The sequence below is a fragment of the Hyperolius riggenbachi genome, chromosome 8 (assembly GCF_040937935.1).
Source record: "Hyperolius riggenbachi isolate aHypRig1 chromosome 8, aHypRig1.pri, whole genome shotgun sequence".
In the NCBI taxonomy this organism is placed as follows: domain Eukaryota; kingdom Metazoa; phylum Chordata; class Amphibia; order Anura; family Hyperoliidae; genus Hyperolius; species Hyperolius riggenbachi.
In genome coordinates, this window is record NC_090653.1 from 143,066,267 (window position 1) to 143,092,040 (window position 25,774).

A 25,774-nucleotide genomic window follows, 5' to 3' on the forward strand; every position below is an offset into this window, starting at 1 on the left:
GCACTATACTGGCTATACTGGGGCACTATACTGGCTATACTGGGGCACCACCTACCCATACTGGGGAACTATACTGGCTATACTAGGGCACTATACTAGCTATACTGGGGCACTATACTAGCTATACTGGGGCACTATACTGGCTATACTGGGGCACTGTACTGGCTATACTGGGGCACTATACTAGCTATACTGGGGCACTGTACTGGGGGCAACTATACTAGCTATACTGGGGCACTGTACTGGCTATACTGGGGCACTGTACTGGCTATACTGGGGCACTATACTAGCTATACTGGGGCACTATACTAGCTATACTGGGGCACTATACTGGCTATACTGGGGCACTATACTAGCTATACTGGGGCACTATACTAGCTATACTGGGGCACTATACTGGCTATACTGGGGCACTATACTGGCTATACTGGGGCTCTATACTGGGGCACTATACTGGCTATACCTGGGCACTATACTGGGGCACTATACTGGCTATACTGGGGCACTATACTAGCTATACTGGGCACTATACTAGCTATACTGGAGCACTATACTGGCTATACTGGGGCGCTATACTGGGGAACTGTACTGGCTATACTGGGGCACTGTACTGGCTATACTGGGGCACTGTACTGGCTATACTGGGGCACTATACTGGCTATACTGGGGCACTATACTGGCTATACTGGGGCACTATACTGGCTATACTGGGGCACTATACTGGGGCACTGTATTGGCTATACTGGGGCACTGTACTGGCTATACTGGGGCACTATACTGGCTATACTGGGGCACTGTACTGGGCGTGCACAGCAGTCTGTAGGGGGGCCCAGGCTTGATGTTGTGTGAGGGGCCCCAAAATTTCTGATGGCGGCCCTGCCTGTACCACTGCTTGAAGAAGGTGTCTTCCAGAAACTGACAGTATGACTGGGAGTTGAGCTTGACTCCATCCACAACCCGAAAAGGCCCCACAAGCTCATCTTTGATGATACCAGCCCAAACCAGTACTCCACCTCCACCTTGCCGGCGTCTGAGTTGGACTGGAGATCTCTGCCCTTTACCAATCCAGCTACGGGCCTATCCATCTGGCCCATCAAGACTCACTCTCATTTCATCAGTCCATAAAACCTTAGAAAAATCAGTCTTGAGATATTTCTTGGCCCAGTCTTGACGTTTCAGCTTGTGTGTCTTGTTCAGTAGTGGTCGTCTTTCAGCCTTTCTTACCTTGGCCATGTCTCTGAGTATTGCACACCTTGTGCTTTTGGGCACTCCAGTGATGTTGCAGCTCTGAAATATGGCCAAACTGGTGGCAAGTGGCATCTTGGCAGCTTCACGCTTCACTTTTCTCAGTTCATGGGCAGTTATTTTGCGCCATGGTTTTTCCGCACGCTTCTTGCGACCCTGTTGACTATTTTGAATGAAACGCTTGATTGTTCGATGATCACACTTCAAAAGCTTTGCAATTTTAAGAGTGCTGCATCCCTCTGCAAGATATCTCACTATTTTCGACTTTTCTGAGCCTGTCAAGTCCTTCTTTTGACCCATTTTGCCAAAGGAAAGGACGTTGCCTAGTAATTATGCACACCTGATATAGGGTGTTGATGTCATTAGACCACACCCCTCCTCATTACAGAGATGTACATCACCTAATATGCTTAATTGGTAGTAGGCTTTCGAGCCTATACAGCTAGGAGTAAGACAACATGCATAAAGAGGATGATGTGGTCAAAATACTCATTTGCCTAATAATTCTGCACTCCCTGTAGATTAGGACTAGTACATGATTTGCATCTGATTTGCATTCAAGGCATGTATTTAGCCCTGTGGGGCTCTGCATGCCTCTGTTAGTCTGCAATTCAGTTGCAGCCTATGAGCGCTGTCATTTATTTGATAGTCCTTGTAAATAACCAAGGCTTTTTCTTATGAACATCTATGCTACGTTGCCCTAAGACAGCATTTAGGCCTATATACTGCATACAGACAGATGACAGGAAGTTATAAGAAATTAGGAAGTGAATAGAAGTAGAAGTAACTAGAAGTGAGCTCTGCAGCTCTGGCTTAGCTTTATATACTAGCCTCTAAAGAGTAAGATGTGACACCACCCGTGGGGTGTATCATGATTGTGTCATATCTGTCAATCACCTGTAGAAGATCACAGGAGCCAACTATTGGCTCCTGTGGTCATGTGACTGACAGGACACTGCACAGACGCAGTTCGGTCTACCTGATAAGGACCAATACTCTGAAATTAGGTAATATGTCCCTGGTATGTTCTAGCTGAATATGTTTTCAGTTCTTGCTGTCCATGTTTTTGTTTGTTAGGAACTGTTTATACCTTCCTAGACTGAAAGTCTGGGTCTGGGCCTGATATATTGTTCTATGCGCTTTGTGAAATATACACAACTATTACTAAAAACCTTTCAGTATTGATCCCAGAAAATGTCTCTGAAAGAAATACTCTGCACAGAGGCGTCTGCAGGAGGAGGGAAGGGCGCTACTGCACTGAGTAGTGAGAGAAGAAATGCCTCTCAGCTCACTCAGGTATCAATTTACACAGCAGCAGCAGCGCCTGACTGGACTCATAACTGATTTACTGACTGATTCATTCATTTCCTTCAGCTCAATGATTCAAAGAACCACAGTAATGAATGAGTCAGTGAGAGAAGGCACTCATCCTAGTCAGAGATCCGAGTACAGCATCAGCTCCTGAGTCCTGAGATTCATTCAGTCCCTCTCTCGCTGCTACTGGTAACTGCGTGGAAGTAGAGACTGTGTAGCAGCCAGGCATTGACTGCCCCCCAGGCCGCCTTTCATTCAGTGATTTAGGGTTGGTCCTGTGTCTGCTGTATTCAGGTTTGTTGATGTAAGGCATTGTAAAACACTAGGCTAGCTGATAAAGGTGCAATTAGAATGCAGGCAAGCTGGTAAATATACACAGCATGATGCAGAGGAGGGTCCTTGGGAAAAAATCTGTCTGGGCTCTCCTCATTGTTAAAATGACTGCATGTGCAGATAAGGGGCTCGATTCACAAAGCGGTGCTAACCCAGTTAGAGACTTTAGGCATGATAACCATTGCACCATGCTGGTGAAAAGTCAGTTTAGGCGTGATAAGTTTAGGCATGATAAGTTTAGGCATGCTAAGTTTAGATCAGTTTAGATCGCACGCAAAGTCCCGCACGCAAAGCAGCGCCATTAAACTCTATGCAAAGTGCACCAGACTTTGCTAGCGCAAAACTTTTGATCAGCTGTGCACTGCGGTGCTAACCCAGTTGGTGCTTAAACTTATCATGCCTAAACTTATCACACCTAAACTTAACATGCCTAAACTTATCACACCTAAACTTATCACACCTAAACTTATCATGCCTAAACTGAGTTTAGGCATGATAAAGGGCTTTTCACCAGCGTGCTAACTGTTAGCACCGCTTTGTGAATCAGGCCCAAGGGGCTCGATTCACCAAGCGGTGCTAACCCAGTTATCACGCCTAAAGGACTTTAGGCGTGATGACCTCTTCACCACTGAGTTAGCACCGTTTTTGCCTGCACTTCGCGCGAAGTTATCGCGCGTAAAGTTTTGCGCGCGCACCCGCACAGGCGCGCGCGCAAAGTCCCATAGGGTTTAATGGGCGCATCGCGCGAAGTGCGGGGCGCTTCGCGCGCACGCACGCGGGAGCGCGCGCAAAACTTTACGCGCGGAAACTTCGCGCGAAGCCCTTCTTATCATGCCTAAAGTGACTTTAGGCGTGAAGAGGGCCTTTTCACCACGGTGCTAACACTTTGCACCGCTTAGTAAATCGAGCCCAAGGTGTTAAACAGGTTGAAAAGTTTTGACAGTCCCTAGACTCCAGGAGGGCTGCTTTCTGACTTGTGTGAGAGACTGGCAGGGACAGCAGTCCTATTACCGGCAACTAGCCTCTGTGTAATGTGGGACTGCAATACAGATTAGCTCTCTGCTCCATCTCAGGCTATTCTCAGTCTCACTCCACTCCTCCTATCTCTGGGCTAGTCACAACAAAATCGCAATAGCAATCGCTAGCAATTCACGAGTGCGACTTTGTGAAGCGATCTTTGAAAGAATCGCTCCAATAAATGCTACCTGCAGCATGTTTGCGATTTTAAAAAATCACAACACTGCTGTGGGAACACCCTCATAGGGTAGCATTAGCCCAGCGCTTTTCAAATTGCTGTAAATTTGAAAAGCGCTCTGAAGCACTCTTGGTGTGCACCAGCCTTCTTCATTCACCTTTGTTTCCCTCTTTCCCTAGTGCTGGGTGTCTGTGTCTTCTTGTCATACAGGAAAGCTAAATAAAAGTGCAATCCTGGTGAGGCAAATATCATCTTCCCTCTCTTTCAGCTTTTCTCTCCTCATTATTTCTCTGCATAAGGGATCAGACACAGTATAAGGTAGTGAAAACCGGGATTAGTAGAGATGGGGGTGAAGGGGAGGACATAGGTAGGTGTATGGGGGGGGGCATGGGGGGATTGGCCTTGAGGGAATTACAGTGGCCATACTTCTTGTCACAGGAGCCCTAGTGGCTGACCGCACTTAGCCTTCTAAACGGTGCCAGCGCACAGATCGTGCGAACTCTGGTCGCAGTCAATGCGCAGGAACCGTTAAGAATTAGCCGCAGACAACTCAGAACGGAGCCTGTGAGACACGGGTGATTACAACTTCACCCACTGGTTCAGGGTACTGCCACCACCGCGGTTACCATGGGACCGTGGAGCCCATTAACTGACTAATCCTGCGAATAAAACGGTTAAACACACGATATTCTGTCTAGCCAACAACAAACAAACAGTAGCGTATCTTCAGAGACCCGGGATCAGTTCTGTGTGTGCTGATAAGCAGGGTAGCAGACAGTGAATGACTTGGAGAAAGTCGTTTATTCACGCAATATAAATAATTAATATATACAGACAATTATTAAAATCAACAATTATTAAAACAGTAATAGCCAGTATAAAAAATAAAAGAAGGGAGAAAAATACTTAGTTCCTGGAAAGATGTCCTTTTTGTGGGAAAACAGAGTTCTGGGTTTCAATTTGAGTTCAGAGTTCGGACCAGGTGGATGCCAGCATATCCTCAAGCTGGCATCTGATGAATTCAAGATGTTTCAGTGTGGAGGACACTGAGTTTGGGTCCTCAGCCATTCTTATGCCCCTGCTTCAGTAGGAGGGAGTGAGGGCGGGGAGCCATACACCCCCTTAGAAGATGAGATGAGCCCTCCCCTTATCCTGGGGGCTAGAAATCATATCTACCCATATATGGGCTCTATCTCACAGAACCGTACAGGTCAGGGCAGATTTATTAACATTTTCAGGTCTGTCTCGATTTACCCAGCGCCCTGATACCAGACATGAGGGGTGGGACCCCTGTGGTATCATCAGGGCATTTTCAAACTGCCTAACTGGCAGTCCTTACCTCAGAATGTTCTGAAACTTCCTCAGAACCAGCACCGGGGCTCAAGCTACACTTCCCCCACGTTTGGTGAAGCTGCCATCTCAGGAACCCCAGAAATATTACAGATCTGGGAAGTTATGGATTATGCCATGAGCCTCAGGTTAATTCAGGAGGTGTTCTAGCTGCTAACAGCTGACTTTCCTTTGATCTTTACTAGGGAGCAAAGTGTCAAGACCTCCCGTGGATTCGTAGCCTGCCTGGCTGTACCTAGGCATCCTTTGGTTAATTAACATCTCCATGAGATCAGCTAAGTGTCACCTGGTTCCCAGAACCAAAAGGGGAATTGTGCCTTCCACAGGGAATATGTCCAAGCTAATTAACACCTCCCCCCCAGGCTGTCACTTCAGCTAAGACAGATCCCCCAGCTGTTCCTAGGCATAGGGATACTACACGTCAAATCTTGGTTCTATTGATCTGAGGCGCAATCGATGCAGGAATCGAGTGCGATCGTTCTTTTCTTCACGGGCGGTTCCAGGACGCGCCTGCGTCCCCGCAACCGTCCGTGACAGCCCTCCCCCTTGTCCGCGGCTTAGCCACTCATCCGCACGATGTGTGGCGGCGCCGCTAACCTGGCTGATGGGCCTCGAGTTGCCGGTACGGCGGGAAAACCTATTGGAGCCTGTGGCTCGGTTCCCCTGGACCAGTCGCGGTCTGCTACCCTCAGGGTTGACCCAACATGGTCCGTTCTGGACAGGGCGTTTGCGCCACTGCAGTCGGACGTGGTGTCTGCCGGGACTGCTGACAACGGGCAGTGGGTTGGTTAGGTCAACAGCCAGCCCACGCAGGGTTCCCCTGCTGAGTGGCTGTGGACCTAAGGGAACCCCGCGGGAATCCCTGGACCTTCCCAGCTCCTGACAGACGGCACATGCCCTGCAGTAGTTTGCTACATCCCTGTTCATCCGGGGCCAATAAAACTGGTTCCGAATACCGGCGAGTGTCTTGCGGACACCCGAGTGCCCTGTCAGAGGATTACCATGTGCAGATTTCAGCACATGTCCCCTGAACGCACTCGGGACCACAAGCCACTTGGTATTCGCGTGGGATCTACCTGTAGGGGGCTGTACAGACTCACTGTACAGTCTCCCACCTTCCCAGTACACCTTGAAAGCGGCCCCGTCTGCGAGGGGCTCAGCGGCTTGCTGCCTGAGCACCTCCAGGCTTGGGTCACTTTGTAGTGCGGCTGAGAATATGGCGCTGTCAGTTTCAGCCAACTGGCTCATGTCACACGAGGCCAGCGGCTGAAAGGTCTCATCCCTGCGGTCAGAGGAGGGGGAGGAGGCCGGAACCCCCTCCACCTGTTCTGAGCTCGGGTTCTGAGCAGTGCAGCTGCGCGGTACTGCTAGCACAGGTACACTGTCAGAATGGCACAGACGGACATTACTCAAATCATCATTGCATGCAGTAATGACATTGACAGGTATAGACATTTTTTCATTACAGACAGGTTGTACAGTAAACTCAGGTACAGCTACAGCATCATCACAACAGACAGTCTGTACATCAAACTCAGGTGCCTTTGAAGCAGGCACTATTGAACCTGGTACCCTTGAACTGGGCACATTCAACCCACCTCCCCCTGGTGCTCCCCCAAGTGTATAAAGTACCTGGTGGTGGGTGGAGAGTCCGTCTCCTTCCGTGAGCGACAAGGCGGTCGTGGCAGGTTCATAGTAGGACACAAGCTTGCCCAAATCAGTCCCTAGCAACACAGGGACTGGGAGATCCTTCATAACCCCAACAACCCGTTCTTGGACTCCTCCCACTCCCCAATCCAGCTTCACTTTTGCGTGGGCTATGTGGAAAAGGGTGCCCTCTACTCCAGTAAGGGCAAGGGATCGGCTGGAGCTGATGCTCTCCTTTGGTACAAGGTGTGAGTGAACTAACGTGATGTCAGCTCCGGTGTCTCGGAATCCGGTGACAACTTTGCCGTTCACTCTAACAAGTTGCTGCTGGTCGGTTCGGTCGCGGATTTCCTTTCCGCGGGCAAACAGGACAAAATCTGATGATCCAGGCTGTGGTTCGCTGGCGGGTTGCCTCTGCTGTGGGTGAGGTGCAGGTGATGCAGATGATCCAGGTGCTGGTGGTGTCTGTCTCCGCTCCGGGCAGTCGAACTTCATGTGTCCGGGCTGGCGGCAGTAGTGACAGGTGACCTCTCCAGGCGCTGCAGGCCTGGGTGCAGCAGCTGCGCTGGGTGGCCTTTGTGGCGGACGGCTCACAGGGGCAGGAGGGTCTGCTGAGGTATTGGGCTGACCTCCTCTCCAGCTGGATGGGACAGTTCTGCGGGTATCAGCCACCCGGGTAGTTGCAAAAGTCTCAGCAAGGTCTGCAGCGACAGTTGCTGAAGCCGGCCTGCGTTCTAGCACAAACTGGCGTACATCAGCAGGGCAAATGTTCAGAAATTGTTCGAGGACTATCAAGTCCTCCAGGACGCCATAAGACCCTTTGGTGAGGCCTAGAGTCCACTGGCGTAGTGTGGTGAGCAAGCTGCTGGCCACATCTCGGTACGAATCAGAAGACTTTTTCTGCCAGGCCCTGAACTTTTTCCGATAGGCTTCTGGCGTCAGCTGGTACTTAGTAATGATAGCGTCTTTTATAGCAGCATAATCATTATCCTTCTCCGCAGGCAATTCTGCGAAGGCATCAAGCGCTTTGTAGCGCAGCAAAGGTGTCAGATGTCTGGCCCACTGGTCTTGGGACAGACGATACTGACGGCATGCTTTTTCAAAAGACCGCAAAAACAAGTCAATGTCTGTGTCTTTTTCAATATTAGCAAATTTAAATTTTGCACTTACGGGTGGTGCAGCTCCTTCGGCAGGGAGGCTGGGCGGTGAACTCCGGCTGGCCTGTTGAACCTTTGCCATGTTGAGCTCATGCTGTCGTCTCTCCCGCGCCTCTGCAGATTGGCGCTCCCGTTCTCGCTCAGCGGCATCCCTCTCTGCGTGGCGTTCTGCGGCTGCAGCAGCAGCGGCTTGCCGCTCCCGTTCCTCCCGCATTTGGCGCTCCTCACGCATGTACTGCAGGTACTTGTCCAGGTCAGTGTCCATCAGCTTTTGTAATGCCTGCTGCATTAGCGGATCAGTACAAACGGACAGTCCAGTACTGGCCGGTTCCAGGCGAGTACTTTCAGAAACTCTGGGATTGGGGTCCACACTGACATTCTCCTGCGTAACTGTTGCAGCAGGGCCCGCAGGATGCTCAACCTCCGTATGCGCAGAATCTTCAGTCTCTGGTTCCCCTTGACTTGGGTCAGATGGGCTGGTATCCACTTCAGCGGACACCCCCGGCTCCCGCAGTTGCTGGGTATCCCATTGAAACAATTCCGTTACCAGGTCCCGTTGTGTCTTGCGGCCGACATCAATGCCTCTCTCTTGGCAAAGATTTTGCAGGTCCGCCAGGCACATTTTCTTGTAGTTCCCGGACATTTCCATGCCAAATAAAATAAAACTTTTGGGGAGGGGTACTGGCTACACAGTCTCTCTGTATATATAAAAAATATATTGCCTTCCAGCTACACCAACGAATTAGTTCGTTTCTCGATAGCGCTAGCGCTATCGTAGATACTTTCAGCACAACACAGGTCCCAACCGCTGCCTAACACTGTCACAGGAGCCCTAGTGGCTGACCGCACTTAGCCTTCTAAACGGTGCCAGCGCACAGATCGTGCGAACTCTGGTCGCAGTCAATGCGCAGGAACCGTTAAGAATTAGCCGCAGACAACTCAGAAGGGAGCCTGTGAGACACGGGTGATTACAACTTCACCCACTGGTTCAGGGTACTGCCACCACCGCGGTTACCATGGGACCGTGGAGCCCATTAACTGACTAATCCTGCGAATAAAACGGTTAAACACACGATATTCTGTCTAGCCAACAACAAACAAACAGTAGCGTATCTTCAGAGACCCGGGATCAGTTCTGTGTGTGCTGATAAGCAGGGTAGCAGACAGTGAATGACTTGGAGAAAGTCGTTTATTCACGCAATATAAATAATTAATATATACAGACAATTATTAAAATCAACAATTATTAAAACAGTAATAGCCAGTATAAAAAATAAAAGAAGGGAGAAAAATACTTAGTTCCTGGAAAGATGTCCTTTTTGTGGGAAAACAGAGTTCTGGGTTTCAATTTGAGTTCAGAGTTCGGACCAGGTGGATGCCAGCATATCCTCAAGCTTGCATCTGATGAATTCAAGATGTTTCAGTGTGGAGGACACTGAGTTTGGGTCCTCAGCCATTCTTATGCCCCTGCTTCAGTAGGAGGGAGTGAGGGCGGGGAGCCATACACCCCCTTAGAAGATGAGATGAGCCCTCCCCTTATCCTGGGGGCTAGAAATCATATCTACCCATATATGGGCTCTATCTCACAGAACCGTACAGGTCAGGGCAGATTTATTAACATTTTCAGGTCTGTCTCGATTTACCCAGCGCCCTGATACCAGACATGAGGGGTGGGACCCCTGTGGTATCATCAGGGCATTTTCAAACTGCCTAACTGGCAGTCCTTACCTCAGAATGTTCTGAAACTTCCTCAGAACCAGCACCGGGGCTCAAGCTACACTTCCCCCACGTTTGGTGAAGCTGCCATCTCAGGAACCCCAGAAATATTACAGATCTGGGAAGTTATGGATTATGCCATGAGCCTCAGGTTAATTCAGGAGGTGTTCTAGCTGCTAACAGCTGACTTTCCTTTGATCTTTACTAGGGAGCAAAGTGTCAAGACCTCCCGTGGATTCGTAGCCTGCCTGGCTGTACCTAGGCATCCTTTGGTTAATTAACATCTCCATGAGATCAGCTAAGTGTCACCTGGTTCCCAGAACCAAAAGGGGAATTGTGCCTTCCACAGGGAATATGTCCAAGCTAATTAACACCTCCCCCCCAGGCTGTCACTTCAGCTAAGACAGATCCCCCAGCTGTTCCTAGGCATAGGGATACTACACGTCAAATCTTGGTTCTATTGATCTGAGGCGCAATCGATGCAGGAATCGAGTGCGATTGTTCTTTTCTTCACGGGCGGTTCCAGGACGCGCCTGCGTCCCCGCAACCGTCCGTGACACTTCTGTTGACTTGACAGCCGATCGACCAACCGTTTTGATATTAGCAATGAGATGTTGGGAAATCTTGGGCCAATGTAGTTGTCAGGTGCGATAATCATGGAGTGCGATAACCACGAATTATAGACAAGACGGAAACCCCGGCCGTTGTCCCTCAAAATGTATTGTGCCCCCCTGATGCCTGTACTTTACCTGTCACATTGTTCACAGAGTGTCCTTGCTGTATTTCCGCATTGGCGCTCCACGTGATTACTGGCATATACGACATGGGGTGAGTGTGTGACATAATTTGGGCCGAGGCTGCCATGATAACGGGCCTCTAGTCTGTGTTTCCCCCCAGGTCAGAAGGTCCCAGTCCTCCCCTGGTAGCAGCATAGTGTGTGTGTGTGTGTGTGTGTGTGTGTGTCTACTGTGTGCTGTGTATAGTGTGCTCTGTGTGTGCGTGTGTATAGTGTGTGTGTGTACTGTGTATAGTGTGTATGTTGTGTGCGATGTGTGTGTGTGTGTGTGTGTGTGTGTGTGTGTGTGTGTGTGTACTGTGTGTATAGTGTGTGTGTGTGTGTACTGTGTGTGGTGTGTGTGAGTGCATGCCGCAATAAGTATATTTTATGGCGAAACGCTCTGCTGCATTACAACTATTTTCTGGTGAACCCATGCCGCAAGAAGTGTATTTTCTGGTGAAACGCTGCTGCATTATGATTTTCGGGGGTTTTGGGGGTGGGGTTCAACACAGGAGTGGTGTTCACCACGAGGGGTGGGGGGTATGGGGCAGGGGGCAATTACGGGGGGGGCGGGGGCCACAGGATTTCTCGCCTGGAGTGACAAAATGGCTAGAGACGCCGCTGACTCTGCATAGCCAGTCTTCTTGCTAAAACAGTGGTTCTTTAATGTAAATCAGGGTTATAACCTGCAAGAATCTACCCCAAAGATTCTTACTTGTTATTACTTGCATTGATATGATCTACTTTATCACTGGCATTATCTGCATGTCATTGATATATGCCTATTGTTGTTAACCACTTTACCCCCGCCTGTACGAATTTCTCCGTCCCTTTTTCCATCCTTTAACCCCCAGGGACGGATAAATCCGTACTTTCCGAGCTCCCGCCGCTGCCCGCGCTCCCGCTTGCTGTAGCGTGCACTCCGGCTGGTAAACACGCCGCCCGCCGCTCGCCCGGAGATCAATGAACGGGAAAATCCATTCCCGCAAGCCCCGCAATGATCCGCTGCTTTTCTGCTAAGCAGCGCGATCATTGTGAAAAAAAAACCTTACCCAGCCTCCTAGTACTTCCTCCAAGCGTCCGGAAGGAGGCTTGGAGGTCGCATTAAACAAAAAGTTACTGTTGCCATCTCGTGGCCAAATAGTAAAACTACACCCTAAATCATTTTTCACATACAAATTCATTCCTGATACACAAAAAATTAACTCATTACCTCCCGCACTCCCCATTTTTTTTTTAATAAAAAAAATTAAAAAATTTACAATTAAAAAAAAAACATAAATAGTTACCTTAGGGACTGAACTTTTTAAATTTTTATGTCAGGAGGGTACAACACTGTTACTTTATAAACTATGGGCTTGTAATTAGGGATGGACGCAAAACTGAAAAAAATGCACCTTTATTTCCAAATAAAATATTGGCACCAAACATTGTGATAGGGACATAATTTAAACGGTTTTATAACCGGGACACATGGGCAAATACATTTCATGGGTTTTAATTACAGTAGCATGCATTATTTAAAAACTATAATGGCCGAAACTGAAAAATAATAAATTTTTTCCCACATTTTTCCTATTTTCCCATTAAAACATATTTAGAATAAAATAATTCTTGGCATAATGTCCCACCTAAAGAAAGGCTAATTGGTGGTGGAAAAAACAAGATATAGTTCATTTCATTGTGATAAGTAATGATAAAGTTATAGATGAATGAATGGAAGGAGCGCTGAAAGGTGAAGATTGCTCTGGTGCTCAAGGGGTACAACCCCTCAGTGGTGAAGTGGTTAATATTTGCATTTTCTTGGTTTGGTCCGCCGTTCACTGGGAATATCTGCATGATATTGATAAATATAGTGCAGCGCTCAACATTCAACAGTGTCTTAACACATGTATTCGAGCATAGCAGTCACAACCGCTGAACAAGTCCCGTGACATCAGAAAGGCAATAGTCCAATGTATAAAGTCCTGATATTATCCTTCTCCAGCCTACAGTTTATGTGATCTCATGCGCTCACCAGAACTTGTGGCTGATTGGTAAGATCAGCAGTGATCATATACGGTCTCCAAATACTCCTCTGGACCCTTGTCCTCTTTGCTGGCAGCAACTCAGAAACTCAGATGTAAACAAAAGAAAGCAAACATAGCGTAATCACGTTTCATAGATTCGTTCACACTCTACCTGCACCTCACACTGTGCAACACCATTGATCACCTTAACCACATTGTGCAGTGACCTTCCCCAGTGTTTGGTAGAAAAGTTATTATTAAAGGAGACCCGCAGATGCTGCGGAGGAAGATGTTGGCGATGATCGGCGGGCGAGTGCGCATGTGTGGGGAGTGAGGCCGTGGTGCTGATGGACAGCCCCACAGCGTAAACCTCACTCCCCATCGCCCGGTAATAGGGAGCATCGCTCAGGCTTTCGCCTGAGTAATGCTCCTTAACGGTCGGCCATCGCGCGAAGGATATGGGCAATAGGATTTGCCGGTAGTCCTCGCGCGATGGCAAAGTGATAAGTAGCTCGCATCTGCAATCTACTTATCACCTTGAATAGGATATGGTGCAAAGTGTTATTTCCACTACAACATATAACACTAATGAAGGGCCTATGTGTTGTCTCATGCAGGGAAAATTTGGCTGTAATTGCAAGCTTTGCCATCTCTGTTCCTCATTGACACCTACAGCATGGGTTCAGGCCCAGGTCTAATGATGAATGATGAACTTGCTTTTTGGCCTTAAAGTCAACCTGAGTTGGAAAATAAAACAAAAAATAGATTCTTACATAAGGAGAGGGAAGCCCCTGGATCCTCCAGAAGCTTCCCATCAGGGCCGGAGCTACCATAGGAAAAAATAGGCAACTGCCCCAGGGCCCCAGAGCTTGTAGGGGCCCCCAAGTTGTCCCTACCCATGTTAACTGTTGCTCCCCAGGGTCTCTGCAGAGTCTGTTAAGTTGGGAGGTGATTGGGGGAGGGTCAGCAGCCAGCTCAGAGGCCCAGGAGGGAAGTTTGGCTGCAACAAAGGGCCTCTAATGACGCTTTTTGGTCGGGGGTGTCTGTTGGGGGGCCCCCAGGCTAATTTTGCATTAGGGCCCAACTGTTACTTGAACCGGCCCTGCTTCCCATGTCCTCTTCCTGACCATCGCCACTGCCCAGGACCTTCTAAATGATTGCTGCCCCGCTCCTCTTTGTGCATGAGTGTGACCATGCTGCACCTGTGCGAGTGTGGTTTTGCTTGTGGAGTAGCACAGAGCCGCTTATGGACAAGCTGCTCTGTCTTACTACACAGGCGTGGCCGTAATCCTGCATGCGTAGTTCAACAGTGCTCGTACATGGCGGGGAGTGCGGACAGGATAACATATCCGACAAACTCTTATTGGATTTGTTTCAGGTTCCTGCTAGTGGGAATACTGGGGGCAAGGAGGTCACAGGAAGCCTCTGCACTACCTAGAGCAGGGGTGTCAAACTCAAATACAAAGTGGGCTGAAATTGAATTCTGGGACCAAGTTATAGGCCAACATCAATGTCTACTGGTGGCCACCTTTCTCCCTGGTGTCTAGTAGTCCTACTCCCTCCCTTATACAGTTCCCTGGTGTCTAGTGGTCCTCCCTCACCAATACAGTTCCCTGGTGTCCATCCTCTCCTATACAGCTCCCTACTGTTTAGTGCTTTCCCCCTACCTCCCCCATTTGGGGGAATTAGAGGATTTCCTTTACCTAACAAAGTTTCAAATTTTTCTTTAATTGCCTCAGGTATGCTTTAAATTAAAAAAAACATTTCTGTTGAGTTTATTTCAGGAAATATTTTCTCAACTTCTTCAGCCCCTGAGCAAGTTAAAACATTGCAGATAGTTATTTTGGGACGATTTATTTTTAGAACTTTTTTGTGCGCGGGAGGTTACTGAGTGATATGGTGAGAAAACATTTCCTGTGAACAAACTCAGAAAGACTTACTGAATCTGGGCCAATGTTTTTCGTAGATTAACAAGAAAGCAAATGTATTAATTATTAGAACATCCACTCATATAGACAGCTGAAAACTCCTTTCATTTTCTGCTTTGTCTGTTTACAGTCATCTCCAGGCCATGAGCCTGATGAAGACATTGCAAGCTTTGAAAGCTTAGTAAGTTTTGTACTACAGTTACTCATTAAAAGTATCACTTTTAGAGAAGAGTGAATATTTTGCTGAAAGGTGCAGTGACCTAATTTTGAAAATGTTGCCACTAATTTATTAGAAGCACTTATTAATGTAATTGCATGCTAATTAAGAAGAGAGAAGCAAAAAGTTTTAACTTCTGTTTTTTTTTTTTTAAAGCAGGGCACACACATTCCAGGAAACAAGCCTTAAATAAAGGCTGGATAAATAATATCCAGAAATAAAAAAAAAATGCCAAAAAATAGTAAGTGCCCCATATACTGTATATATGTAAAGCCATTTTTTTCTAAAATATGTACTTATATTTCTCCATTTTTTTTCTTTTTACTTGGCCTGTGTGCCTTTGCCTAACTGCAGGAAATGTACAATGCTAGCATGATGGGATTGTGAGAGTTTTTATTTTTTTGAGTGTGTGTTATAGTAACAAGCTTATCTCAGCATGTAAATCGCAGAAAGCATCCTGTTTGGGATAAGATAAGGACACTATGACCAGAAGGTAATTAAAACCCCACCACCACTTTTGAATTTATACAGTGATGTTAGCCTGTTGTCTAGATGTTTGCTGTGAAAGGGACAGTACACTGTGGTAGTGGGAAAATGAACACTGAGCTGGGTTTAAAATAAAAGAGGGCAGAAGTAAAGAAGGAAACCAGCTGAAATATTATTTTATTATTTTCTTTTTTGTATCATATTTCTTAAAATTGGACAGCGAACAACATGATAGGAAAGCTAAATAAAAAAATTAATTGGATGAATTTTTAATTTTTTTTCAGTTAATCTGGAGTTTCATCCTACTTTATGCTTATCTCTAATGTCAGGCAATCACTTTTGCTATTTTGATCAAATGTTAAGTTCTTGATCCAGTGTCCTTTGTTGGAAGAGGAGAGTTAGGAGTAGAATAATGTCTTTGGCAATCAGAATCACAGGGGAAGCTGTGTACCCTCACATTAGTGATGATCATAATCAGCTAATTACCATTACTAGAAATTTTGTGTGAATTTTTGCAATTACACCCATATGTAATTACGATTTGTAAACTCAATTGATTTTGTGTAATTCGTAATTTTGCGTAAATGTTTGCGTAATTTTCACATAATTTTGTGCTGACTTTAGCAGTAAATAACAAAAAAATAATTTTTCAAAAAGATCATGTAGAAAAATATTTTTTAAACGTACAAAAATGACAGTTTAAAGAACTTTTTTCCTTTGCATTTTTAAAATCGATTTTCTCAAAAACTACAAGGTCTGTTTGGCATATGTACAATTTTGGTGACAATCGCATGTATGGGAGCTATGCTATTTACCGCTAAAGTCGGCACAAAAAATTTACGCCAAAATTACAATTACAGACTAAATTAATTACAATTTCTCCTGGAAATTTGCATTACGATTTTGCATTGTAATTGTGAATTTTGATGCGAAATTACATCTATGCAAAAATTTGTGCTCATCACTAGTTTTCACTATTCTCTTGGAAGACCGTTTTCAATTCTAAGCAACAGAACAACATGTTATGAAAATACAAAATTAACCACTTGGCTATTTATGCAGATAATACAAAGATGGGCTTAGCTGAGTTGATCAGTGATGTGAAAGCAGTTGAGTATTGTACAGTGTTAGCAATCAGTAAAAGCACTAAGTTTTGAATCAGAATGATATAAATTATTGGCTAACTTAAAAGAATAAGAGTAAGCTTTCGACTAATAAGCCTTGTCAGCTTGTCAGCATACAGGAATAGAGTCTGAAGAAGGATTATTAGCTAAAGTATAGCTTTTTTTCTTTAAAGTTAACCAATAAATGGTATTTGATATTGATTACATTTCAGCTGCAATTTATAAAGCAATGACCTAACCATTAGTAGTGAGGAAACACACTCAGAGACCGCACTCAGAAAGCAATTCAATCACTGTATTGAAAAAATCAGAGTGAACAGAGGCACACAACGTTTCGGGCGTAGCCCTTCCTCAGGTGTGACACCTGAGGAAGGGCTACGCCCGAAACGTTGTGTGCCTCTGTTCGCTCTGATTTTTTCAATACAGTGATTGAATTGCTTTCTGAGTGCGGTCTCTGAGTGTGTTTCCTTGCTATTGCTGAACACAGGAATGGTGTACCTGTGAGATACCAGCTCCGGCACTCAGCTCCAGGAGCCCTGGACTGACACACAGGTGTGGAGGTGTGAATTTTCTACTATAAACCATTAGTAGTGTACTGTTTGATGCAGGTTGGTGCTATGTGGCCATTTATCCCCTGCTGTTCTTCCAATGCTCTCTCACCATGGGCAGCACTACACTAATGCCTGCTGAGGCACTGGCCCCCTGGTAATCACTGTGCTCCCCTGAGTGCCCCCCCCCCCCCCCCCTCAGTAACATAAAATACAAGCTCTAGTCTCCAGCAATGCTTAGCTGGCTGCTAAGATAAGGAATTAAATACACAGTGTTTCTCTCCCTCCAGCCCCTTCTCCTTCCCCTTGCTTGTAGAGTCGTGAGACGCAGGCTGAGAGCAGGAATGATTTGTCTGTGATCTGTCCACACAGGAGCAGCTTTCTAGCAAGTAAGGATTAACCTCCTTAGTGGCAATCCCGAGTCAGGCTCGGGGTGTAAATCCCCAGCTCAGAGCGGTAATCCCTTGCCTGAGTGAGTTATATGCAGGAGCTGCTGCAGATTTCTCTGTGGTATGTTGTTGTTCTTGTTTTCAGGGTCTAAAAGCTTGTGAAAAAATCTGGAAATAATCATAATGCCAGGGAGGTTAAAGCATACCAGAAACCTAGCCAAGTACATCTGTAGGAAACTTTTCTTCAATAGCACCATCATTTGAACAATCTGCTCTGCTCAAAAGCCTCTGAGTTCTGTTTGTGATGTTTACATTTGGTTCTTATCATTGCTGAACCAATTAGCCTTAATTGTATCACCTGAGTTAGGCAAAAAATATCTAAAGCTCACCATATAAAAATCAGTTTTGATCACCCAAATGGGCCCCACCAGCCAGCCATCTGCCTCTGTTCTGTGGCTTGGACCCAGACTTGTACTAGTTTTTCTCATTTGATTGCTGATGTAGTGGGATAGAACTTGCGAAAAGCGTTGTATTGTGGAGTACTTAAATAAACAGTATCTTCATTAAAACTTTAATGAACACAGTCTATGTTTTAGTTGTTGGGGAGGTAAGCCCACCACTGCTGCCCCTTTTTAAATGGTTTTTAAACATTTTCACTCTATTCTGTCGCCTCTGTTCAATCTTCTCTTCATATTTCCAAGTCCACCCCTGGTGGAGGGGTGTTATCCCTTGTTTCCTACCTACAGAGAGCAATTTCTTAACCTGGGGTTAGGGTATAATATCCCCACCTGCCTATACAGTGGCTGCCTTTGAGGTAACCCAAGTTAGTGAGTATAAACTCTTATACACCTTACTACTACCAATAGCTTGCTGAACATATAACATTATTTTGGGCTCTTGGTGTTCCTTTTTCTCCTTCTGCAATTTACAACACATGGAGAAGCACATTGGACTTGAAATATGGTGAGACACATATTTTATTTTACATTAGGGTTTGTTTTTATTTTTTGTTATTTAATTTTTTAAGTGTTTTTTTCCAAAGTTAACTACTTCCAAATGTGGGTAAGAGATATCAGTTTACTCCAAAACACATTCCCACTGAAGGAGCAGATATCTCAGACCCACATATAAGTCACACCTAGGATGTTAGTACACCATAAGTTACCCCCCTAAACTACCTTCTCCTGGGCAACAGATGTGGGCAAAAACTACTTGATGTGAGAAAGAGTTTTTAATGCAATGTAAAAAAATAAAAATGAAAAGCAATAAAAAATATATAAATTGGGGAAGGGGGGGGGGGGAGGGGAGACATGGATATGTTTTGCAGTCATTACATGGCAGTGGGCTGCTGTTTGTTTATATGGAGAACTCTTGCTATTTATTGGATCCTAAAGGTGGCCACTAATGGTCCAATTTCTAGCGAAGAATTGTTTGAGTGATAAGATGTGATCAGATTGTTTGTAAAAAATCTCCATTAATGGGCACAACCTATTACGAACGATTATAAAAACAGTTATCCGATTTAATTTTTGTCGAACCAAAAATTGGATTTTGTTGTCAGCTTTTTTATAGGAAGCAAATATTGGTTAGTTGATGGTGTAGTGAACTATGTATTACGATATTTCACTTATGATCAGAATTATCTGATCGCTCAAAGGATTTGTCACTAGAAATTGGATCATTAGTGGCCTCCCTTAGAGATAATAATAATGTAAATCTTGGATGTAATGTACACACTAGTATCAATGAGCAATGGCCATAAGTGCGCTTTGAGTCCTATGGGAGAAAAGCGCTTTACAAATGTTATTGTATTGTATTGTATTGTAAGTGACTGTGCTATGTGTTTGTTCCTGGGTAGTAGGTCCTCTGTATAGTGGTGTTTTCACCATGCAAACTCCCACAGTGAAAGACCCATGGCTGACCCTTAAGCCGCATCTACACGAGTAGATGCGGCCGCGATGCTCCTTATCAATCGAGCCGCTGATGCGGCTCGATTGATAAGATCCGACAGGACGGATCTCCGCACCGCCGATTCCCTGCTCGATCCCCGCGAGGGGACAATGGCAGGGAATCGTGCGGGAGATAAGCGGCGCCGGCGGGGACGAGCGGGCACGAGCGGGGAATCGAATGCGGCGCACGCGCGGCGAGCGGGGACGCGGCGGGCATGCGCGGGGACGCGCAACAGGCCGCCGATCGCCACAACATCTCCCCAACATCTCCCCGTGTAGACGGGGCTTTACATGCCGGCTACCTCATGACCCTATACGAAACTCCCAGTTTAGGTTATTTCCACCCACCCACATATGAGGACAATTTAAAATTATCTCTTACCTGAGCTTAACAAAAAGAATAAACACAGCTGGTGACATGGCCCTGCTAATAGAAATATATCATTCTGTACAGAGATAGTTCTTGAGTGTTAGGATCATAAAATCACAAATTTTCTGGACATGTTCCAAAACTTATGGTAGAGGTGTTTTCATCAGTGATGCTCATCAGGACCTCGTGATCACAGAATACCGGTGATTCACGAGCATTTTTTCACTATCCGCCCCGTGATTCCTATCAATCACGGATTTGGATGTGGTTACTAGTATTCGGAACGTAGCCGTGATTAAACCAGCCAACTTTACCGGTCAGTTGGAAAGCCCTCTAAAATGATATAAACACCAAATTTGCAGGATATGTTAAGTAGAACAATGGGAACAAGGGAAAAACATTTTTTCAAAAACACCTTATACTTTTTGAGAAAATCGATTTTAAAGGTTCAAAGGAAATTTCAAAGGATAAAAGTATACATGTAAATGCAGTAAATACATTAACTGCATTTACTGTAAATGTATACTATTTTCCTTTGAACCTTTAAAATCGATTTTTTCAAAAAGTATAAGGTCTTTTTGGAAAAAAAAAAATGTCCCCTTGTCCCCACTGCTCTACTTAACATATCCTAATTTTGTGTGTATAATATGTAAGGGGGCTTTGCTATTAACCGCTAAAGTGGGCGGGCTTTGGCGGGATTTAATCACCAATAATTTTTCATTGGAAACTTTAAATTCGATTTTCTCAAAAACTATAAAGTCTTTTTTAAACAATTTTTTTAAGTTGTAGCCACTGGTCACCTTTATAATCTATGCAATTTTTGGTGACTGTAGCATGTATGGGGGCTTTGCTATTAATGTTAAAGGAAAATCTGGATCACGGCCGTGATCTCGAATTTTACAATCACGGCAAAAATCTGAGTCAAATTCGTAAGTCCATTTCAAATCTGGATCAAAATCATCCGGATTTTGATTCTGCTGTGGACGAATTTGGTCAAATCCATGATCGGGGGTATCCGAGCATCACTAGTTGTCACGTGTTGCTGATTGTGTTTTATAGCCTGGATAAAGAAATGACAGACAACAATTCAGGCATCAAAGTCATGAGGTGGAGACACAGGACACCAAAACAGATTGGCTTAGGAATGAAACAAACAACACTGTCTAAACACATTAATGCACAATGATGGCCACTGATGGCCACAGTCCATATATAGTAACCTACACAAACCCCTTTTCAGCCTGCATGCACTATGGGGGTTGCAGACTTAAAGTTTCAGCACACCAATTATATGGTAGTAAAGGAAAGCAAGAATGATGCAGCCTTAGCGAAAACACACAATGCCACATAAAAACACTTTTGCTGCCATAAAAATATTTTTCTCCAAAAAGAAACCAGTTTGTTGGATTATTTGACTGTTCCCAAGTTTCATATTAATCCACAAAGATGAAGGTAGTTCCATCAGGGTACCTGGTTGATATGTGATGAGACTTCAGTAACCCTCACATAACTTGATTTATTTTTACCGATATACCCAGACTAACATATGTAAAATATAAACTATCCCTATGTCAAAATTATTAAGATATGGTTGAGGTGCATGGATAACACTTTCATCGTCTGGGCAAATAGAAATGAGACATTTTAAAGTGTAATTGTCGGCCATAAAATAAAAAATCAATTCTTTATTTTTTATCTGGTAAACAAGTAATAAGGATGCTAACCAGGCAATCTAAAAGCTAAATATCACTATTACTTTTTTGTTGATAAATGATCATTCCCCAATTTACCTGACTCTTATATGGTACATTGCTGCACAAAGGAAGTTGCAGGGCATACTGGGTTGTCTTTTTTGCTTCTTTATTTCCCCTCAGACTTAACTAATGCAGCCTGATTGGCTGAAGCCTCTTTCCCTCCTGTTTTCCCCTCCCACACCTCTGTTCCTCTCTGATTGGCCAATATTTCTCATGCTGAAACAATGCACTTTCTATTGCAGAGCTGGGTGGGAGTGCCTGAAGACTGGGAGGATGGCGGGCAATGCATACACAATCAGGCAGAGGAGAGTAAGGAAGGAAATTACATCAGGATTGGCTTCAAGATAGACACAGTTAAAATGGAGAATCCTAAGAAGGATTTTCTCTTTTTTTACTAAAGAAAAATCACTAAAATCAAAACCTGGACAGTGCAATACATGTCTTATGTAAGTAGAGCAAGTATTTATATGTGTTTTTTCCTGAGATAGTATGGCTGACAGCTCTTTAAAAGGGTCTTAGTTAGAGAATTTGAATCACAGTACCAAGAACACACAGTTTGTGTCTTAATTTATTGGAAATTAAATTTCCCTTTTGGATTTGAAAATGACCGTTGCCATGGTTACTACAGCAGAGTACTGCCATTCTTTCTTGTATTACATATGCTTGCTTCAGCTGCATTCTATGTGATCTCCTCCATACAGTCAGCTTATCAGGTTTTGTAGGGATAACAACAGATGTGAGGATTTTCATAGATAAAAGGAAGATCTGATGGTTCATTTGGTGGTGAGAGGCTTTGACTCCAAAACATACTGAAAAGGAACATAAAAGCATCTATTGAATCACGACTGATTTGAAGAGACAGGAATAAAACTGATTATTTAAATTATCTAAGCTTGCCAGTTTCCTCCAACAGCTGAAAATATTAGACAGGTTGGAAAAAAAAAAGCCATGCTATCTCTTAAAGTGACCCGAGCACAATCTTTGGCACCTAGGCCATCTCAATAGCACATTAAATATGCTTGCCCACAATTGACTCATTAATAAAAAAAATGACAATTTTGCCTCTTCTTTTTACGTTTAAAAGTTTAGCAGAAGGGTTGATTACCCTATTTCCACAGCTTGCCCGACTGCATAAGTTTCAGACATGTAATGTTAGGAATACACAGTTTGTTTTTAAGCTGATAAGATGGTTCGATAGATAATTTTCGACATGTCCGATCTCACTTTCGATTCTTTAGGTGCTCGTTTTCTGATAGAAGTGAATGGAAAAGATCAGAAAAAGGAGCGGAAGATAAGAGAATCGAGAGCTGAATCGAGTGGCAAAAACGATCGAGAGCAGAAACGCATGGCAAAAACGAACCGTGTATTCCTAACATAAGGAATTTATTTTATTGCACACATTAGCAGAGGGCAAACAAAAGCTCAGTGGGGGTTAGATAAAACACTTTGCTTCAAAGAGTTTACAGAAGTCACAGTTGATATCTTCACACCTTCCCCTTGATAAATAATAAGCAGCTAAAAGGGGAGGGGGAACATGACAGCTCCTATAGCTGTTAGAAACCAGGAAAAGAAAAGGGGTGCTTGGTTCCCTTTAAAGTGTCTCTATTTTCCTAAGAAAACAAAAAAAACAACAGTTCTTATCGATTCACCCTTAAAAGTTTCAAATATTTTAACAGTTTGAACTACCTTTATAGACCTGCAATTACAGTGGTGTTTTTATGGTGTCTCCACTGGATCTTTCTATATGTTCTGCTGCATAAGCAGCTGTGGCTGTAATGGAAGCAATTACTATCAACTACTGCATATGGATTCCCACATCAACAGGATCTGACTGGCGCCCCATACTGCGTAATGAATTTGTCATTGTTATTAAACCTTTTACTTCCTTCTTTGTGCAGACTTATGAATCTTTGTAAAAAAACAACAGACAGGTTTGAATTCTGAGTAGTTTTTACACAAAGTCATAAACTGTTGTCATGGTATCTAGTATGTTTAATTTAAAAAAAAAAGTTCATAGCAGCTGCAGACCAAAGATGAAAGAAAATATTTAATGGTGTTCAATTACAGTTTATAGCAGCTGCAGACCAAAGATGAAAGAAAATATTTAAAGGTATTCAATTACAGTATGGCTTGTAGAGGTAATAAAGTTCAACCAAACGTATGTTTTTGTTTTTTAAAGAGAATCTGTACTGTCCGATTTGTACAATAAAAAACATACCAATCGAGTCACTGTGATCTCCTGGATCCCTCTTTGGCGTTTCCGCCGCTCCCCGACGCGATCCTGGCTTTTAATCGCCAGCTTTAGGCAGTGTTTACAAACAAAAAACATGGCCGCTAACCAGGAAGTGATGTTTGTATGTATGTATGTATGTATATATGTATGTATATATATATGTATATATGTATGTATATATATATATATATATATATATATATATATATATATATATATATATATATATATATATATATATATATATATATATATATATATAGGTCATATATATATATATATATATATACATACATACATACATACAAACATCACTTCCTGGTTAGCGGCCATGTTTTTTGTTTGTAAACACTGCCTAAAACTGGCGACAGTGTATGTATATATATATATATATATATATATATATATATATATATATATATATATATATATATATATATATATATATTATATCATGTTACAGTATACTACAAGTTTTTATTACATAGTAAATTATCCGCACTCCAGTCTGAAATTCTCACAGTTTCTCAGCATGTCACAAGCAGCTCCCTTCCCCCTCAGCCTCACGAATACACAAAGCACACAGAGCCTGCAGGGGGGCGTGCATAACTTGTATTCATTACAACAGAGGCAGCCCAATCCTCCCTGGTTCGACAAAGCTTGACAAAGAAAAGAAGATTAGATATATTACAGAGACATTGCAACTACAAAAGGCTGCAGTAAGACAGACCACATTAGAACAGGTATAGGAACTTATAGGATAGAAGAAATAAGGCTGAACATTTTGTTACAGAGTCTCTTTAGGATTTGGTACACAATCAAGCAGAACAGCATTATTGAATACATCTGAAGAAATTCAAGTGACTGCATTTAGGCAGTGTAACATTATTTGTAGACATCATGTATGTAAAGGTGCATGTTCACTTAAGCGCCAGTGTTGCTGACAGTTAGAATATTGGTAATACTCTATTTTATCACCTAACACTAACCCCCTCCAAAATTAAATGTACACGCCTAACCCTAAGCCCTGTCGTAAAACAAAGGGTTTCCTAAGCTATTGCCTCTATCCTCCCACTACCATGTCTTCTAACATTAACCCACTAGCTTTTTTATATCAAAACAAATCCCCGGAGCTGATATACAAAGCTCAGCTATATAGAAACCAAGCCCTAGCATCATACAGCCAATATCGGGAACTTGGCTATATAGAGGCCTAGCTGACAGATGATCTTGGCTACATTGCTGAGCACCAGCAATCGCCAGCATTGAAAATAAACGCCTTGTTACACTTTGATATCAGAAAATGGTTAGTGAGTAAACTGAATTTATTAGCCACATGAACTCAGCAAATACACACAATGCCTACAAAAAACAAACAAACAAACAAACAAAGATATGTTGGTTCCACAAAACCAGACATGTGGTTGGGCCCCGAAGTTTAAACATGGCCAATGTCTTTGCAGGATCCCTGTGCTAGCAGTGAATGCAACTCATGCGACACACATCTTTGTGAACAAAAAATGACTTAAAGTGCCCCAGTGTAGATAGCCTGGTAGTGCCCCAGTGTAGATAGCCAGGTAGTGCCCCAGTGTAGATAGCCAGGTAGTGCCCCAGTATAGATAGCCAGGTGGTGCCCCAGTATGGATAGCCAGGTAGTGCCCCAGTATAGATAGCTAGGTAGTGCCCCAGTGTAGATAGCCAGGTAGTGCCCCAGTGTAGATAGCCTGGTAATGGCCCAGTGTAGATAGCCTGGTAGTGGCCCAGTGTAGATAGCCAGGTGGTGCCCCAGTATAGATAGCCAGGTGGTGCCCCAGTATGGATAGCCAGGTGGTGCCCCAGTATGGATAGCCAGGTTGTGCCCCAGTATGGATAGCCAGGTAGTGCCCCAGTATAGATAGCCAGGTAGTGCCCCAATATAGATAGCCAGGTAGTGCCCCAGTGTAGATAGCCAGGTAGTGCCCCAGTGTAGATAGTCAGGTAGTGGCCCAGTATAGATAGCCAAGTAGTGGCCAAGTGTAGATAGCTAGGTAGT